Source organism: Bombina bombina, chromosome 4 (assembly GCF_027579735.1).
Source record: "Bombina bombina isolate aBomBom1 chromosome 4, aBomBom1.pri, whole genome shotgun sequence".
In the NCBI taxonomy this organism is placed as follows: Eukaryota; Metazoa; Chordata; class Amphibia; order Anura; family Bombinatoridae; genus Bombina; species Bombina bombina.
The window spans coordinates 427,962,800-427,983,204 of NC_069502.1; the positions used below are offsets into that span (position 1 = coordinate 427,962,800).

Below are 20,405 nucleotides of genomic sequence, written 5' to 3' on the forward strand. Positions count from 1 at the left end.
ACAAAATTTGCTCCAAGTTTCTTAAGATGGCGGTGACAATTGTGGGGTGGGGTGGTATGGAGCTGTTTTAGAGGGGTCAGGGAGGGATCAGGGGGTGGGATGTGTCAGGTGGGAGGCTGATCTCTACACTAAAGCTAAAATTAACCCTACAAGCTACCTAATTAACCCCTTCACTGCTGGGCATAATACAAGTGTTGTGCCCAGCAGCATTTAGCGGCCTTCTAATTACCAAAAAGCAATGCCAAAGCCATATATGTCTGCTATTCCTAAACAAAGGGCATCCCAGAGAAGCATTCACAACCATTTGTGCCATAATTGCACAAGCTGTTTGTAAAAAAAATTCAGTGAGAAACCAAAAGTTTGTGAAAAGGTTTGCGAAAATGTTAACGATTTCTTTTATTTGATCGCAACGCATTGTGTTTTCTCCTTAGCAAACTTTCTGAAGAGGAATAATTAATATACTAATCTGCAAATACAAGTAAAAAACTTGAATATACTCACTAATGACAAATACAAATTCTTACAGAAGGACAACCCAAAAGTGGCAGTGTTCTATCACCTTCCTAAGATACACAAAAATACACAAAATCTCCCAGGAAGATTAATAATTTCTGGGATAGATTGTTTAACAAGTAATCTATCAGAGTACATTGATAGCTTTTTACAGCCAATAGTACAAGAGATACAGTGGGAAGAAACATATTATTTAGTAACATTAGATGTATCATCATTGTACACCTCCATCCCACATGAGTTGGGGATAGAGGTGTGCAGAGGTTCAATAGAAAAATACACTAACATACGGGAGGACCAAATTTCGTTCCTAGAAAAGTGCATACAATTCGTCTTATAAAAGAATTACTTTGAGTTTGATAAAAAGATCTATCTCCAAAAATGGGGAATGGCCATGGGAACAAAATTTGCACATGGGAAATTTTGAGTACACTAAAATCTGGCAAAACAACAGGTACCAAAAAGATATAATACTATGGAAAAGATTCATAGATGATATCTTTCTGATTTGGAAAGGCACTGAGAACAGCCTGACATAATTCATCCAGTATCTAAATGATAATAGTGTGAATTTAAAGTTCATCCAAGAATGGGATAAACACAAAATTAACTTCATAGACATTACTATTTATGTAGAGAACAATCTAATTCACACAAAACTCTACACTAAATCAACAGATACAAATGGTTATTTGCACGCCATGAGTAACCACCATCCAAAATGGATAAAAAATATCCCGTATGGTCAATTCCAGAGATTAAAAAGGAATTGTACAAAGAACAGTGACTTTGATGATGCAGCATGCATCTTAAAAGAAAAGTTTTAAGAAAAGAAATACTCAAACCATATAATAAAACAATCATATGAAAGAGTATAAACTACAGAGAACAACTGATAAATCCCCGAAAAAATGGAGAACCGAAAAAACAGAAACTAATGAAACAAGTAGATTAATCACAACATATAATAGTGAAGCAACCAACATTACATTTTTTTAGAGAAAAACTGGGAAATCCTAAAAAAGACCCAATTTTGGGAGCAAACGTAGAACAGGTACCAAAGACAACTTGTAAGAAAAATATGAGCATCAAAAACATTTTGGCACCAACCAGATTAAGAACTCAAAAACAAACCAACAGCAATTACCTAACAATCAGGTAGATTACACGCTATGGGTGCTACGGGATGCATTATTTCACCCTCCATAGTGCTGCCATTACAAGTTTTGAAACAGCCGGCTTGTGCGTGCGATATGGTTGCGTTGAGCTCCATACCACATAAAATACAAGCGTTGTTTTGACCTGCGCGCTTTTCCCATAGACATCAATGTGGAGAGCAGGATAGAAAAAAAACTAACACCTGCAATCGTGGAATGAAAAGCTCCATAATGCATCCCCTTTGATGTCTATGGGGAAAATTTTTTTACGTTTAAACCTATCACCCTAACATAAAAACCCCAAGTCTAAACACCCCTAATCTGCGGCCCCCGACACCTAAATAAAGTTATTAATCTCTAATCTGCCGCTCCCGACATCGCCGACACAAAATAAATCTATTAACCCTTAACCTGCCGCTCCCGATATCGCGGTCACTATACTAAAGCTATTAACCCCTATTCCCCTGCACCCCATCACCCACACTATAATAAATCTATTAACCCCTATTCCGCCGCTCCCCGACATTGCCGCCACTAAATAAAGTTATATTAACCCCTAAACCTCTGACCTCCCACATCACTACCACTAAATAAATCTAATAACCCCTAAACCGCCAGCCCCCCACATCGCAACAACCTAAATTAAACTATAATAACCCCTAAACCTAACCGTAACCCTAACACCCCCTTACTTTAACATAATTAAAATAGAGCTAAATTAAAGTTACAATTATTAACTAAATAATACCTATTAACTAAATACATACTTACCTGTGAAATAAAACCTAAGCTAGCTACAATAAAACTAATAGTTATATTGTAGCTAGCTTAGGTTTTATTTTTATTTCACAGGTAAGTTTGTATTTATTTTAACTAGGTAGACTAGTTAGTAAATAGTTATTAACTATTTACTAGCTACCTAGTTAAAATAAATACAAACTTACCTGTGAAATAAAACCTAACCTGCCTTACACTAAAACCTACCATTACAAAAAATAACATTTTGAAATTATCCAAAACAATAAAAATTATTCCTATTCTAATACCCTTTTTTAAAAAAACATAAACCCACCCCAAAATAAAAAACCCTAATCTATAATAAAATATCAAGGGCCCTTAAAAGGGCCTTTTGTAGGGCATTGCCCTAAAGAAATCTGCTCTTTTTATACAAAAGAAAAACAAACACCCCCTAACAGTATACAAACCCCCATCCCCTAAACCCACAAAATAAAAATAAAGTACAACCTAATCTACCCATTGCCCTGAAAAGGGCATTTGTATGGGCATTGCCCTTAAAAGGGCATTCAGCTCTTTTGCTGTCCATTAAAAATAAAAAAAATGCTATTCTAAAAAGAAAAACCCACCCCAAAACGAAAAAAAAAACATTACACAAAATAACAAACGAATTATCCAAATCAGCCAATAGAATTTCAGTAGCTCTCATTCTATTGGCTGATTTGAACAGCCAATAGGATTTCAGTAGCTCTCATCCTATTGGCTGATTTGAATTTCTGAAATCAAATCAGCCAATAGGAATGCAAGGGACGCCTTTTTGAAAAAGCTCCCTCGCATTGAAGATTCAGTATACAGTGGCGACCGTATGAAGAGGATGCTCCGCACCGGATGTCTTCAGGATAAACCTGCTCCTCACCGCCGGGATGAAGATAGACAACGCCACTGGGATGAAGATAGAAGATGCCGCCTGGATGAAGATAGAAGACGCTGCCTGGAAGGATGAAGACCTCGCCACTTGGCTGAAGACTTCTCGCCGCCTGTATGTCTGGACTTCAGAAACTGTAAGTGGATCTTCGGGGGTTAGTGTTGGATTTTTTAAACTTTAAATAGTTTAGGGTTTGGGCTTTTCTTAAAAAAAGCTAAATGCCCTTTTCAGGGCAATACAAAAGAGCTAAATGCGCTTTTAAGGGCAATGCCCATACAAATGCCCTTTTCAGGGCAATGGGTAGCTTAGGTATTTGTTAAAGTTAGTTTTTTTTATTTTGGGGGGTTGGTTGGGTGTTGGGTTTTAAAGTTGTATTTTCTTTACAGGTAAAAGAGCTGTTTAACTTAGGACAATGCCCTACAAAAGGCCCTTTTAAGGGCTATTGGTAGTTTATTGTAGGCTAGGGTTTTTTCTTTATTTTGGGTGGGCTTTTTATTTTTATAGGGCTATTAGATTAGGTGTAATTCTTTTTTATTTTTGATCATTTTGTTTGCTATTTTTCGTAATATGGTGTTTGTTAGTTTTTGTAATTTAGTATTTTTTGTAATTAGATATTTTGCAATTTTTATAGTAGTGTTAGGATTTTTTTTAATATGTATTTTAGTTTTCTTTAATTGGTAGTTAGTTTAATTTTAGTTTAATAGTTATATTAGTTTAATTGTTAGTTTAATTTTGACAGGTAAATTTTAATTTAATTTAAGATAGGGAAATTGTAATTTTAATATAAAGTTAGGGAGTGTTAGATTTAGGGGTTACTAGTTTAAATTAGTTTTTTGCGATGTGGGGGCTTTTGGTTTAGGGATTAATAGTTTAATTTAGTATATTTTGTTGTGGGGGCTTGCAGTTTGGGGGTTAATAGTTTTATTTTAGTGGCGTGCGGGGAGCGGTGGAATAGGGTTTAATAACTTTAGTATAGTGCGGTTAATAATATTTAAATAGTCTTTGCGATGCGGGAGGGCGGCAGTTTAGTGGTTGATAACTTTATAACTATTATAGTGGTGACAATATCGGTGAGCGGCGGAATAGGGGTTAATAAATTTTATTAGTGGCATAGATGTTGGGAGCGGCAGATTAGGGGTTAATAAGTTTAATATAGTATTAGCGAAGCGGGAGGGCAGCGGTTTAGGGGTTAATAAGTAGTTTATGGGTGTTTAGTGTACTTTGTAACACTTTAGTTATGAGTTTTGTGTACCACGTTTGTTGCGTAAAACTAATAACTACTGCTCTCAGATGCCCGTACGGATCTTGTCGTTATAATGTGTAATGCAAGCTATTTAGCCTCATCGGAAGTCCGATGAAAAAACGTACGGACTGACATTGCGTTACAGGCTAAAAGGCTTGCGGTACAGCAATACCAACAAGACTTGTAATGGCTGCGTTGCTGTTTTAACTCTGAAATGGCCATTTTGTTCAGCATTAAAACACGAACGCACAACTCGTATTCTACCTGAATGAAAGGTTTCTTCAAATGTGGTCGAAAGGGTTGTGTTTGTTGCGAACACACAGACAGAAACAGAGCAAGCAATAAATGGATTACATCAAAAGGGAAAAAATTACAGATACAAACATTCCTGAATTGCAAGTCAGAATATGTGATTTACATTACACAGTGCTCATGTGACCTGCTTTATGTAGGTCGCACGAAAAGAACTCTAAACAAAAGATGCTTGGAACATATAAACAGCATCAAAGATATGTCATATGGAGTTTCAAAACACTTTGCAGAAATTCACAGCAAAGATCCCAGGGATTTCAAAATTAAAGCAATAGAACAGATACCGAAGTCTAAAGGTGGAGAAAAACTAATGAAGCTCAGAAAAGAGAAACATTCTGGATCCACTACCTTAAAACCTTGAAATCCTTGGGCATGAACAAAGACATAGATCTAGCAGCCTTCTTATAAATACAGCACATCAAATATTTTCTTTACTAGTATCTAGAGTTAATAAGATATGGCAGCAAACTTGCATACAGCTTTAAGATTGTAATCAATATGTATGTGGTCTGCCCTTCTAAGCTCGTTCAAAATTTGAACACAGATGATAACACATATGAACACAGATTGTAAGTTCCCACGGGAATAGGGCCCTCAATTCCCCCTGTATTTTTCTGTAAAATTTTGTCTCTTATTGTATTGTTTCTCCTTTGTACTTTTATCCTTGTACCCATGGGCAGCGCTGCAGAATCTGTTGGCGCTTTATAAATAAAGAATAATAATAATAAAGAATAAAAATACAAATTTTCATATGTGCACCTGTATATATTTTAACTCCCTTAGGGAATTAAGCTAACCTAAGTGTAAACATAGTGCATTCTTTTTCTGTCCCTTTTCATTTTTCATTTTTCTGTTAAACATCACTAAATGTAGTAGGGGACAAATACTGTTCCTAAATACCGTTCCATGTATACACATACATTCTTGGCCAATACACAACATTTTTTGCAAAATACACATAGCAGTAAACAGGGGTTCACCATAGATACAGGCCCCACCCACTTTGCCTACAAATAAGAGGTTCCTGGGGGATTGCCCTCTGACAAAGTGATCTAATCATTAAACGTGTAAGGGCGGCTGTGATGTCACTTCCGGTCTCCACGGTCTGGGCTAAACGGACACACACGGATACCCGAGCTGCCTCTTGCACCTCACAACAGGATCCAAAACGGAGCACAGGGAAGTGAACTGATTTACTTTCTTTTGTGTATGCTGGATGGGAAATTTCTAACAGCCTGCCAGTCCGTACAGGACACTGGGTATTCATCACAAGAGTTGAACTACTCTATATTGCGATTCAAACTAGCATTGCTAAAATCACTTCCTCTTATCTATGGACTTGTAATAGCCATAGTACCACAAATAGAGGAACTCGAAAAAAACTAACATTACTCCTGCAGTTTTTTGAGCAGCAGAACTTTTAAATTAAAGGGACACTGAACCCAAATTTTTTCTTTCGTAATTCAGCTAGAGCATGAAATTTTAAGCAACTTTCTAATTTACTCCTATTATCAAATTTTCTTTATTCTCTTTGTATCTTTATTTGAAATGCAAGAATGAAAGTTTAGATGCCGGCCCATTTTTGGTGAACAACCTGGGTTGTCCTTGCTGATTGGTGGATAAATGTATCCACCAATAAAAAAGTGTTGTCCAGAGGTATGAACCAAAAAAAAAGCTTAGATGTCTTCTTTTTTAAATAAAGATAGCAAGAGAACGAAGAAAAATTGATAATAGGAGTAACTTAGAAAGTTGCTTAAAGGGACAGTCAAGTCCCAAAAAAACTTTCATGTTTTAAATAGGGCATGCAATTTTAAACAACTTCCTAATTTACTTTTATCACCAATTTTGCTTTGTTCTCTTGGTATTCTTAGTTGAAAGCTAAAACTAGGAGGTTCATATGCTAATTTCTTAGACCTTGAAGACTGCCTCTAATCTGAATACATTTTGACCACTAGAGGGCATTAGTTCACATGTTTCATATAGATAACATTGAGCTCATGCACGTAAAGTGGCCTAGGACTGAGCACTGATTGGCTAAACTGCATGTCTGTCAAAAAAACTGAAATAAGGGGGCAGTCAGCAGAAGCTTAGATACAAGTTAATCACAGAGGTAAAAAGTATATTAATATAACTGTGTTGGTTATGCAAAACTGGGGAATGGGTAATAAAGGGATTATCTTTCTTTTTAAACAACAAAAATTCTGGTGTTGACTGTCCCTTTAAAATTGCCTGCTCTATCTGAATCACAAATGAAAAAATTTGGGTTCAGTGTCCCTTTAAGCATTGATACCAATCTATCTTTTGCAAATAAATCTTTATTTTTTATACAAATAACTGCATTAAAGGTACAGTTAACACACAAAATAAACTTGATTCAATCATTTACTTGCCGCACGATTATGGCACACATCCTTCTTCCTATTCTGCAGTCCACATTGAATCGCTATTTTTCTTAAAAACCCAACTGCCGTACCTGGAAAAAAATGGAAGCAAAACTCCTCCTAAGTTGACGTCATTTTGAAGCTGATTGTAACAGCAAATATAATAACAATACACCGCTCCATTACATAAACAGTAGGTAAAAACACGGAGTAAGGAAAAACATCTTTACAACAGTGTGAAAATATCTCCTACCCATGCAAGGCACTTACCTCATATGACTGAGGTAACATCAGGCGAGCAGTTTTCATACCTAAGCATAAAACGTTTCTGGTTTTGAACGTATTACACTAAAGTCTCCCTTTTTTGTACCCTCTCTTTTGTTCTTTGCCTCCTCATTATGGCTTACTTTGCCTCCTCCTCTTGGACCCCTTCCACTCACTTATTTACCCCACTCATTTAAAGGGACACTGAACCCAATTTTTTTTCGTGATTCAGTTAGAGCATGACATTTTAAGCAACTTTCTAATTTACTCCTATTATCAAATTTTCTTCATTTTCTTGGTATCTTTATTTGAAATGCAAGAATTTAAGTTTAGATGCCGGCCCATTGGTGAACAACCTGGGTTGCTCTTGCTGATTGCTGGATAAATTCATCCACCAATAATGCTGTCCAGAGTTCTGAAACAAAAAAAGCTTAGATGCCTTCCTTTTCAAATAAAGATAGCAAGAGAACAAAGAAAATTTGATAATAGGAGTAAATTACAAAGTTGCTTAACCTCTTAACGACCGAGGACGTGCAGGGTACGTCCTCAAAAAAAAGGCAGTTAACGCCTGAGGACGTACCCTGCACGTCCTCGGTGTGGAAAGCAGCTGGAAGCGATCATGCTCGCTTCCAGCTGCTTTCTGGTTATTGCAGTGATGCCTCGATATGGAGGCATCCTGCAATAACCTTTTTAAGCCATCCGGTGCAGAGAGAGCCATCCGGTGCAGAGAGAGCCGGACCGGGAGGCGGGTGGCGGCCATCGATGGCCCTCGTGATGTGGAGGGGGGCGGGATCGTGGGCGGGGATGCCAGGGGGCGCGCATTGACGCGCGCACGTGCAACCGGAGGGTGGGGGCGGGCGCGTGCACGGGGAGGGAGCGGGTGGGAACCGCTTCACACAGAAAAAAAGTGTAGGAAAATGAAAAAAAAAATTGTAAAAATAAACAAATCAGATTAAAAACAAACAAACAATCAGTTAGGTGGTGGGGTTGGTCTGTGGGGAGGGGGAAGCTACACTACAGAAAAACTGGGCAAAAAATAAAAAAAAACATATTTTTTTGCAAACTGGGTATGCTAAAACAAATGTTTTATTATTTTTAAATACCCTTTTATTTTAGTACTGGCAGACTTTCTGCCAGTACTTAAGATGGCGGGGACAATTGTGGGGTGGGGGAGGGAAGGGAGCTGTTTGGGAGGGATCAGGGGGTGGGATGTGTCAGGTGGGAGGCTGATCTCTACACTAAAGCTAAAATTAACCCTGCAAGCTCCCTACAAACTCCCTAATTAACCCCTTCACTGCTAGCCATAATACACGTGTGAGGCGCAGCAGCATTTAGCGGCCTTCTAATTACCAGAAAGCAACGCCAAAGCCATATATGGCTGCTATTTCTGAACAAAGGGGATCCCAGAGAAGCATTTACAACCATTTGTGCCATAATTGCACAAGCTGTTTGTAAATGATTTCAGTGAGAAACCTAAAATTGTGAAAAATTTAAAGTTTTTTTTAATTTGATCGCATTTGGCGGTGAAATGGTGGCATGAAATATACCAAAATGGGCCTAGATCAATACTTGGGGTCGTCTACTACACTACACTAAAGCTAAAATTAACCCTACAAGCTCCCTAAAAGCTCCCTAATTACCCCCTTAACTGCTGGGCATAATACACGTGTGGTGCGCAGTGGCATTTAGCGGCCTTCTAATTACCAAAAAGCAACGCCAAAGCCATATATGTCTGATATTTCTGAACAAAGGGGATCCCAGAGAAGAATTTACAACCATTTATGCCATAATTGCACAAGTTGTTTGTAAATAATTTTAGTGAGAAACCGAAAGTTTGTGAAAAAATTTGTGAAAAAGTGAACGATTTTTTGTATTTGATCGCATTTGGCGGTGAAATGGTGGTATGAAATATACCAAAATGGGCCTAGATCAATGCTTTGGGATGTCTTCTAAATATAAATATATACATGTCAAGGGATATTCAGGGATTCCTGAAAGATATCAGTGACCCAATGTAACTAGCGCTAATTTTGAAAAAAAAATGGTTTGGAAATAGCAAAATGCTACTTGTATTTATGGCCCTATAACTTGCAAAAAAAGCAAAGAACATGTAAACATTGGGTATTTCTAAACTCAGGACAAAATTTAGAAACTATTTAGCATGGGTGTTTTTTGGTGGTTGTAGATATGTAACAGATTTTGGGGGTCAAAGTTAGAAAAAGTGTGTTTTTTTCCATTTTTTCCTCATATTTTATAATTTTTTTTATAGTAAATTATAAGATATGATGAAAATAATGGTATCTTTAGAAAGTCCATTTAATGGCGAGAAAAACGGTATATAATATGTGTGGGTACAGTAAATGAGTAAGAGGGAAATTACAGCTAAACACAAACACCGCAAAAATGTAAAAATAGCCTTGGTCCCAAACTAACAGAAAATGGAAAAGTGCTGTGGTCATTAAGGGGTTAAAACTGCATGCTCTATCTGAATCACAAAAGATAGAATTTGGGTTCAGTGTCCCTTTAACCCCCTTGAGCACAGTCCTTCTTCTACACATTGCACATATGTATATATATATATATATATATATATATATATATATATATATATATATATATATATATACATATATATATATACTGTATGTGTGTGTGTGTGCATTCAGAGGTAACGTAGTTCTACTAAACTATGTTCACAGGTACACCAGGTAAAAAGATAGACAAACTACACATTTTAATTACAATTTTAGTACTGGCACAGTTGACTTTGCAAACAAATGGTGAATCATTGTTCTAAACATACAAAGCTTTGTTCCTCAAAAGCAGCCTCTCAGCTGCATTATACAGAAGCTCTCCCTGCTTAACTGGCAGAACATTATGTTCCATTAGCATTCAGCATTGCACATCTCAGCAAAATATACCAGCTGCATTGATAAATGTAAAAAATATCATGTTTTTGCACAGAATGTCAAACCTTTGCCCCATTTACCTTTACAGCAGGCACAAAGCAACGCCTTGTGTCATTATACTGCTGCCATCAGCACCCTTTTGTCCACGGCAGCATAACTAATGCCACACTCGAGGCAGCTGCTCAGTGCTATAAGCAGGACATGCTGTTCAGGATATCTTGCTCTAAAACGTGTTATGTCCTGTTATAAATGAAAAGCATGCATTGGTGTCTTTTGCCTATTAGTCCACATTATTGCACAATAAAAAAATAATCAAATCAGGTATGTCAAATATTTGTACGTTTTCTTAAAGGGACATGAAAAACATTTTTTTTTCTTTCATTAATTAGGTAGAACATACAATTTTAAACAACTTTGCAGTTTACTTCTATTATCAAATTTGCTTAATTCTCTTGGTATCATTTGTTGAAGGAGCAGCAATGCACTACTGGTTTCTAACTGAACACATGGGTGAGCCAATGACAATTGGTATATATATATATATATGCAGCCACCAATCAGCAGCTAGAACCTAGGTTCTATACTGCTCCTGAGCTTTCCTAGATAAAACTTTCAGCAAAAGATAACAAGAGAAGGAAGCAAATTAAATAATAGAAGTAAATTGGAAAAATGTTTAAAATTATATTCTTTATCCGAATCATGAAAGAAAAATGTTGGGTTTCATGTCTCTTTAATATACCTCTCAAATCTAAATGCAAAGACATTAAGATTCAATTGACTTGATTTAATCTATTATGTGGGTACTTCCTACCAACTAGATGAGCTTTTTACACAGGAAATAAACCATTTTTATGTTCAAACACATTTCAAGCCATAACTTGCCAAAAGATTTCTAAATATATTATTCAAGACCTTTATCTAGCTGAAACCCTAATATTATTTCTTTTTCATTCAATATGATTGTTGAAGCACAGATTTTGTTTTGTTTTTTGCTTTAAGGGGACTTTTCATAGTTTAATTAAAAAGTTAAAATACTAAGCAAACTACAGTTTAAAACAATAAAGCATGTTAAGAAATAAAGCATTAGTAGCAGACTATACATAGATTGCAATAAAGTGTTTGGCTATTAAAAAAATATATATATTTTGACATAAAATGACAGTAAAGTGTTAATTGCACCCAAGTCAATGTACAATCAAACACACAAAGCAGACCATGTTTGAAGATGTCTTCTTTTTTATTGGTAGCTTTTTTGCTTCAATTTTAGTTTGGGAATCACAGACCCTATAGTGACATATTATTAACCCTTTGATAAAGACAACTCCCACCCATTTATTGTTTCACAAAGAGAACCATGAAAACAAAATGTTGTTTTATTTAGGACCAATTAAAAAAAGTAAAATATTTTAAAATAGCCTATTTTGGGCACAACAAAGACAAATATCTTGAATTAATCTTATGCTGATATCTCTTTTGCCAGGTGTAGTTGCAACAGGGCCCATATCCTTGGGGGCCCATATCAGCCAGTCTATACATAGGCACGGATACGAAGTGAGAAGCGCTCTACTGGAAACAAACAACAGCTCATCAGCTAGTTCTATGGTGATTTACCACCCAGGAGCAGCCTCTTTTAGACCAGTGTGCTTTTTACAGAGGAAGACTTTCCTGAAGTATATCAGTCTGATCCTACCAAGTAAGGTCAGTCCAGCCCCAAAATACCAGGCAATTCTCCTTAGAACAAGGGACATGACAATATATATACACAGGCATGTGCAGAATGTGTACAATCCTAATGCATTGGAACTTTTTATTAGTGCAGATTCCAGTCCCATCTATCCTCAATATCATACAGAGCTGCATGTATATTATAACTATTGCTTACTACTGAGTTACATTTGGGGGGCACAAAAAACATTTTGCACCAGGACCTGCTGTTAAGTAGGTTTGCTACTGTGTTATATATATATATATATACCGGTGTATATATATATATATATATATATATATATATATATATATATATATACACCGGTGTATATATATATATATATATATATTATTAGGATTTCTAAAACCCAATGCTATATTATCTGCATTTACTATATTCTCACCTAGATTACGAGTTTTGCGTTACGGTTTTAACGCTGAAAAAATGACCATTTCAGCGTAAAAACAGTAACACAGCCATTACTAGTCTTCTCGGTATAGCTATACCACAAGCATTTTAGCCTGTAACGCAACGTTAATCCCGCAATTAAAAAAATGACATTTTTGTGTGGGATTTCCATAGCATCCATGTGGTGAGAAGTCTTTTTCCAGACGGCAAGGTCTTCATCCATCCAGACAGTGTTTTCTATCTTCATCCAGGCGGCGCGGACCATGTTTATCCTTGAAGACATCCAGTGTGGTGTCCTCTTCATACGGTCCCCGCCGTACACTAAATCTTCAATGTAAGGGAGCCTTTTCAAAATGGCTTCCCTTGCATTAATATTGGCTGATTTGATTTTTTAAATTCAAATCAGCCAATTGGATGAGAGCTACTGAAATTCTATTAGCTGATTTGAATAGCCAATAGAATTTCAGTATCTCTCATCCTATTGGCTGATTTGAACAGCCAACAGGATTTCAGTAGCTCTCATCCTATTGGCTGATTGAATTTCAAAAATCAAATCAGTCAATAGGAATGCAAGGGACGCCATATTGAAAAGGCTCCCTTGGATTGAGGATTCAGTGTACAGCGTTGACCGTATGAAGAGGACGCTCCGCGCTGGATGGCTTCAAGGATGGACCCACTCCGTGCTGCCGGGATGAAGCTAGAAGACGCAGCCAAGAAGATAGATAGAAGATGCCGCCTGGATGGATGAAGAACTTGCCGCCTGGATGAAGACTTCTCGCAGCCTGGATGTCCAGATTTCAGAAACTGTAAGTGGATCGTCGGGAGTTAGTGTTAGATATTTTTTTTACTTTTTTGGGTTTTTTTCTTTTTTAGATAAGGTTTTTGGCTTTTTTAAAAGAGCTGAATGCCCTTTTAAGGGGAATGCCCATACAAATGCCCTTTTCAGGGCAATGGGTAGCTTAGGTTTTTGTTAGAGTTAGTTTTTTTATTTTGGGGGGTTGGTTGGGTGGTGGGTTTTACTGTTGGGGGGTCTTTGTATTTTTTTACAGGTAAAAGAGCTGATTTCTTTAGGGCAATGCCCTACAAAAGACCCTTTTAAAGGCTATTGGTAGTTTATTGTAGGCTAGGCTTTTTTATTTTGGGGGGCTTTTTATTTTTATAGGGCTATTAAATTAGGTGTAATTGTTTTTAATTTTAATAATTTCGTTTGTTATTTTTTGTAATTTAGTATTTTTTATTTTTTTTATTTTAGATTTACATTTTTTAGTAGTGTTAGGTTTTTTTTAATGTGTAATTTAGTTTATTTAATTGGTAGTTATTTTATTTTTAGTATAATAGTTTAGTATAACAGTTATGTTAGGTTAATTGCTAGTTTAAACTTAGTTTTTTTTTATTTCACAGGTAAGTTTTTATTTATTTTAAGATAGGGATATTATAATTTTGATTTAAAGTTAGAGGGTTGTTAGGTTTAGGGGTTAATAGTTTAATTTAGTGTTTTGCAATGTAGGGGGCCGGCGGGTTAGGGGTTAATAGGTTTATTTAGTGGCGGTGATGTGGGAGGTCAGAGATTTAGGGGTTAATAACTTTATTTAGTGGCGGCGATGTCAGGGAGCAGCAGAATTGGGGTTAATAGATTTATTATAGTGTCAGTGATTTTGGGGTGCGGGGGAATAGGGGTTATTAACTTTATTATAGTGGTGGCGATGTCGGGGAGCAGCGGAATAGGGGTTAATAACTTTTATTAGTGGCCGCAATGTCGGGAGTGGTGGATTAGGGGTTAATAACTTTATTTAGGTGTCGGCGATGTCGGGGCGGCAGATTAGGGGTGTTTAGACTTGGGGTTATGTCAGCGTGTTAGGTTTAAACGTAACTTTTTTTTCCCCATAGACATCAATGGGGTTGCGTTACGGAGCTTTTCTTTCCGCACTTCAGGTTTTAGGTTTTTTTCTAACACTCTCTCCCCATTGATGTCTTTGGGGGAAAGCGTGCACAAGCACGTATTCTCAGCCCTTGGATTTTGTGCGGTATGGAGCTTATCGCAACCATATTGCATGCAGAAGGCGGTTTTTCAGAAACTTGTAATGGCAGCGCTATTGGGGTGAAATAACGCAACTTTTGTTGCGTTCGTTTCGCATCCTCTATAGCGCAAAACTCGTATTCTAGGAAATATTGACTTGTGCATAGGATTTTGCCATAATTGTTTTTTTAGGTACAGCGACCTCAATGTATGATCACTTGAGAATGTGGTTCTATCACTGTTTGAAAATCGAGTTCCCATTCTGCCTATACTTTGTAAAGCTTTTGATGTGCTGCTGCTGCTGTCTTCCAGCACCTCAAGTACAAACTTCAAATACACAGTGAACAAGCAAGCGGTAAGGGGTCATGTCCAATGTGACCCCACACTCATCCATCAAGTAGGGAGCCTGCTGTGGCATGAAACCTCTGCTGATCTGCCCAGCAGCCCAGTATTTATGCACCTTTATTACAGACATACAATACAAGTAAGGTGATGCAAAATGCAATATTTTTTGGCTTTGGAGGGAAATTTCTTGTTGTGGTCTAATCCAGTGAGGTATATAGATTACTACACTTATTTCTGCAATACTATTTTTTAACCTATAGTTCTCGTAAATAAGCACAAGAAGTAAAGTATCCCTTCTTTCCTGTGCTTGAATACATTATCATTATATTATTTGTTTGTTTGTTTATTCATATGTTTATCTGTTTAGTCACAATAAATATATGTTATTTATGATGATTATCAAACGAATTCCCTAAACCGCAGCCGAGATAGATGAGGCAGCAACCTATGCATACATTCTGACTGTTAACAGAACTGTAGTTTATAAACACTAGATTGTCAGCATTCCTTGTATACCATTGTATCCTCTTTGCAATCTGGAAAAGCTCTAGGAACTTTAAAGGAAAGCATATTATTTTATTTTTTTAAATTACCTATGTAATGAAGTTGAAAAAAATGGAGGTCACTCCCAGTCCAGAGTGTTCTTTAAACCAGTGAATTCCAGGAAGGAGGGGGGAGAACATTGAATTTATGCTGCTGCTGTCAAAGTTAGTATTTTCAATTGCCAAGACAGAACCCTGTGATAAATACCCCCAATACCTTTCTATTCAGGCACATTTGAGTAAATTGACTATATTGAACGGTGTTAAAGAACCTTCTCCTTTATCGTAGGCTCTGGAATGCGCCGCGCTTAGCCTCCTATTAGGGCAGTTCAGGGCTCTGAGAAGAAGGATTGGGGTTTAGCGCAGCTCTCTAGCGCACTAGTCGTAAGTATTTAACCCCTTAAAGGTAATTTAAAGAAAGCAAATGAATACTGATGAATTTTGGCAGTATTTTTTCATTTTCTTTCAATTTCATTGGTGCATTCATTCAGATATTCACTTTGTTAAAATGAAATGAATATCTCTTTTTGCATTACAAATTTGCATTAGTAATAAAACAAATGCATATCTCTAGTTAAGACCCAGATGACAATGGTTACTTGGGGGGGGGGGGGGGGGGGTTAGCAGAAATCTTGGGGAGTTCCTACACCCCAAGTGTTGCAAAGGCTCCAAAGCTTCATCTGCAGCTTAATAAATGGAGTCCTTACAGACTGAAATAGTTTAAATTCGGCTTCCATGTTCCTTCCCCTAAATGGGATCATAAGTGAAAAATCTATGTCTCCACCACCTATCTTTATTGTTTGTTAAGTTTAGCAATTGACATTTTACTTACACCACATGGGCTGAATGACTTTTATTTTGAGAGGTGTTTGATGTATATTTTGGCAGAGATCAGGACATAGGTTTAATGTCTCCCATTTTATTACTTGAAACATTTCCAGTTGCTCTAGTAACTGTCAGTTAACATTCATACGATAATATCATTTGAAAAGGCATAGTAACCTATTGTAGGTCTCACCGTGAGGGTCTGAATGCCCATCAGTAAATAAGACACAGTGATACATAAGCAGACAAAGCTCTTAGATTTCAACACCTCTGAAAACAAGAAGTTTAAAGTTCTTATGATTAAAAGAATAACTAAAATATGAATTATTTTGAGTTTAATCACTAAAATATATTCCTGAAAAGAGGTAGAAATAGGTTGAACTGAAAAGAACAAACAGATAACCGGTAATGAACTGAAATTCATAACTTATTCTTTTTATCTCTTCATGCACTGAAAGAGTTAATCTCAGATGCCAGCTCTTCTTTGGGTATCAGATGGCTGGGTGGAATGCCACCATCTGTGACAGCCAACAGTGGCATTAAAGCTAAACAAATAACAACACTCCCTGGTGCTGAAGCTAAATAGCAGAGGCGGCAACTGGCACTCTCGCTGCTCTCTGCAGAAATAGTAAATGTCAAAAAAACTTGTGTTTTATTTGTGCCCACGTATTAACCTCCTCATAGTCAGATTGTTTAACAGCTCTGTTTTGCCCATAACCACAATAATATAACTCACTGCACTGCTAGACAAAGCATTTACAGAATGATCTCTGTTCCTTTACAATTAATTATTTGCTTTAAATGTCTTTTACATGTGTCTATATACTGTATATATATATATATATATATATATATTATATTTTATATATATTATATATATGTCTATATTGCACATTATATTATATATTATATATATATGTCTATACTGCACATTATATTATAGATTATATATATATGTCTATACTGCACATTATATTATATATATATATATATATATATATATATATATATGTCTATACTGCACATTATATTATATATTATATATATGTCTATACTGCACATTATATTATATATATATATATATGTCTATACTGCACATTATATTATATATATATATATGTCTATACTGCACATTATATTATATAGTATATATATATGTCTATACTGCACATTATATTATATATTATATATATGTCTATACTGCACATTATATTATATATATATATATGTCTATACTGCACATTATATTATATATATATATATATATATGTCTATACTGCACATTATATTATATTATATATATATATATGTCTATACTGCACATTATATTATATATATATATATATATGTCTATACTGCACATTATATTATATAGTATATATATGTCTATACTGCACATTATATTATATATTATATATATGTCTATACTGCACATTATATTATATATTATATATATGTCTATACTGCACATTATATTACATATTATATATATATGTCTATACTGCACATTATATTATATATTATATATATGTCTATACTGCACATTATATTATATAGTATGAAGCCTATTCTGTATTGCCTATATTTGTTTGATTTTTTTGTTTTATATATGCATTTTCTGGCTTCATTTCATTGTAGAAACAATGTTTTAAATGTTGAACAACTGGTACTTGGGGTGTTAAAGCCAATATTTCATGTTGTGTCATTTTGTTAGAATAATAAGCAATGTTTTGCAGGCCCAGGGAACACCCCTTGAAACTTCTATTGAATGTTGGGTATCTAGCTTCCTTTGCTGTGGCCACTTATGGACAGATATAAACAAGGTCTTGTACATATCACCCAATCACTGCGCAGCATTTAGGAGGGTCAAGGCTCTGTATTGCACAAAATGCACCCCAGCCTCTCCGAGTTAAGTGGAAACACTAACGTTTTCAGAGTTACATTATAGGAAAAAAGCAGTCAAAATAAATAATGAAAGTGCATTGGAAAAAAACAAAGAAGGTCTGAGGGAGGTGAAGTTGGATAAAAATACTACAATTAAAAATCCAATGAGTGCGGACTTGTTTTGAATATTTTATAACGTTGTTGGCTCCTGTCACCCTGTGAGCTGCAGTGGAGGTGAGAGTGCTTTTGCCTAATGTTTTACATATATATATATATATATATATATATATATATATATATATATATATATATATATATATATATATATAAATACAATAATAATTAAAACAAATCTGTATGTGAAGAACATTGCAATGTGTAATTTTCATAACTCCTGTTGAGTTAACGCACTAGTTTTTTTCTTCTGCGCTCTAAATTGACTTCTATGAGGCGTATATGTTAACACTGTCACAATATTTGGTTAGCGATGCAAGTATTGTTTGCCCGCAAACTTTTTACTTTCAACTTTTAATACGTGCGCTACCTGACGGCCGCAAAAAGCTTCCGTCTAGCAAAGTTTACACTTGAGCAGGAGCATTAAATAGCACTCCATTCGTAATCTGGACCTTTATAGCGAACAGTTTTGAGTTTACTGTCCCTTTAATACATGCATTGATTATCTTTGCAAATACGTTATGGCTTGCAGTCAACCGTCATTTATCAGCTTGATTAACTGAACTTTATCCCTGGAGTTTTGTTATTTTCTTTAGCCAGAATAATGGAAAGATGAGCCAGCTACTCTGATTTTACTTGTGAATAATCTAGTTCTGTGTAGGTTCATTTACTATAGAGCACTTTACCCCTTGGCTGCAGTAGAAGGCTAAAACGCCTTGTGTGGGAATGTTACAGCATTCTCTAAACTGTTATCTATTTCACACTATATGATACATTACGTCTTGTTTCCTAGTTCCGCTGGACTATTTTATATACCATAGTGCAGCACTTTTGTAGCGGTTTACTAAAACATCATAGCATTATTTGAGATATTTTAGTGCCATGTGTGAAAAAAATTACTGTTATGTCAATTACTTAAAATCTTGAGTGAATTCTTGATTTCTTCTTCCATTTTTACTTTATTTTAGCAAAGTAACAGACAATATTATACAGTAGATAAGAAAACATTATATTATGTATTAGAATAAAATCATTGCTACTTCTTTCATATAATCGTCATTATGGATATTTCATTTGGGTATTTTTACCACCTGCCCACAAGTGGAATAGCATTGTTGCCAACATTTCAAAAGAATTTCCAGGGACAGTGCAGCAGAGCAAACAAGCAGGTTACTAAAGATACTGCTCTGCCCACTCAGTTCTGCAATTAAAACACACCCATTTGATAGTTATAGTATAATTTTGACTTATCCATAGTTTATTATGCAGATTACAGCACCAAACCCTTACACCTACAGCATAATATTGACAATGCCAGTCTCTGGAACACATATGGTTATTGTTACAACACAGCATCAAAATTAGGCAGATAAATAATATGTGAACCCATTCAATAATAATCACAATATTCCAGCAGAAGTTAATTATATTTAAATAATACACTATAATCTATATATTTATCTTTCTATCTTCTATATATCTATCTATATACACCAAATGTTGGGCATAAGAGGTAGCATTTTATATGGTAGTCTAGCCAGTAGCGGGTTAATAACACAGCAATGCAACAAAATATTTATGTATAGTATTTTAATTAGAGGTAAAAGTTCCTAGACAGAATGGTATTGCAAATACAGACATCTCCCAACCATAGAAAGCACAATCCTACCAACTTTGAATTTCATCATTTTCAGTCATTTTTCATATTCATATTAAGAAATGTCATAGAAAGAAATGTCACATGAAGTAAAGCAATATGCAAAAACAAACTTTTAAAAATGTTAAAGAATAAAAAGAATTTCTTTTACTTTATAATTTGTACCAGTAAATGCAAAAAAGTTTGCATCGCTAGTCAAAATTGATTAAAGTGTCTAATTTAAACAAATAATACATAGGCACATATATTTACAAAACGTTTACTATTAAAAGTAAATTATTCTTTCAAAAGATCATACAAATAGAAGAATTATTGCAATATTTAAGTAAAGTTTATACTGAAACCATCTCCTAATCAATTCTTTTTAACTTTCCAGTTTTTATATACCATCATTTCCCTATATATT

General features: G+C 35.4%; 1 long non-coding RNA gene across 1 annotated transcript in view; it reads right to left on the minus strand.

The window, feature by feature from the left end:
- Positions 1-20,405, minus strand: part of LOC128656380 (uncharacterized) — a 36,226-nt gene that overhangs the window by 15,088 nt on the left and 733 nt on the right. Inside the window, exon 2 of the long non-coding RNA XR_008402000.1 lies at positions 7,272-7,358. This is a non-coding gene — a long non-coding RNA (uncharacterized LOC128656380). The remainder of the gene's footprint in view (positions 1-7,271; positions 7,359-20,405) is intronic.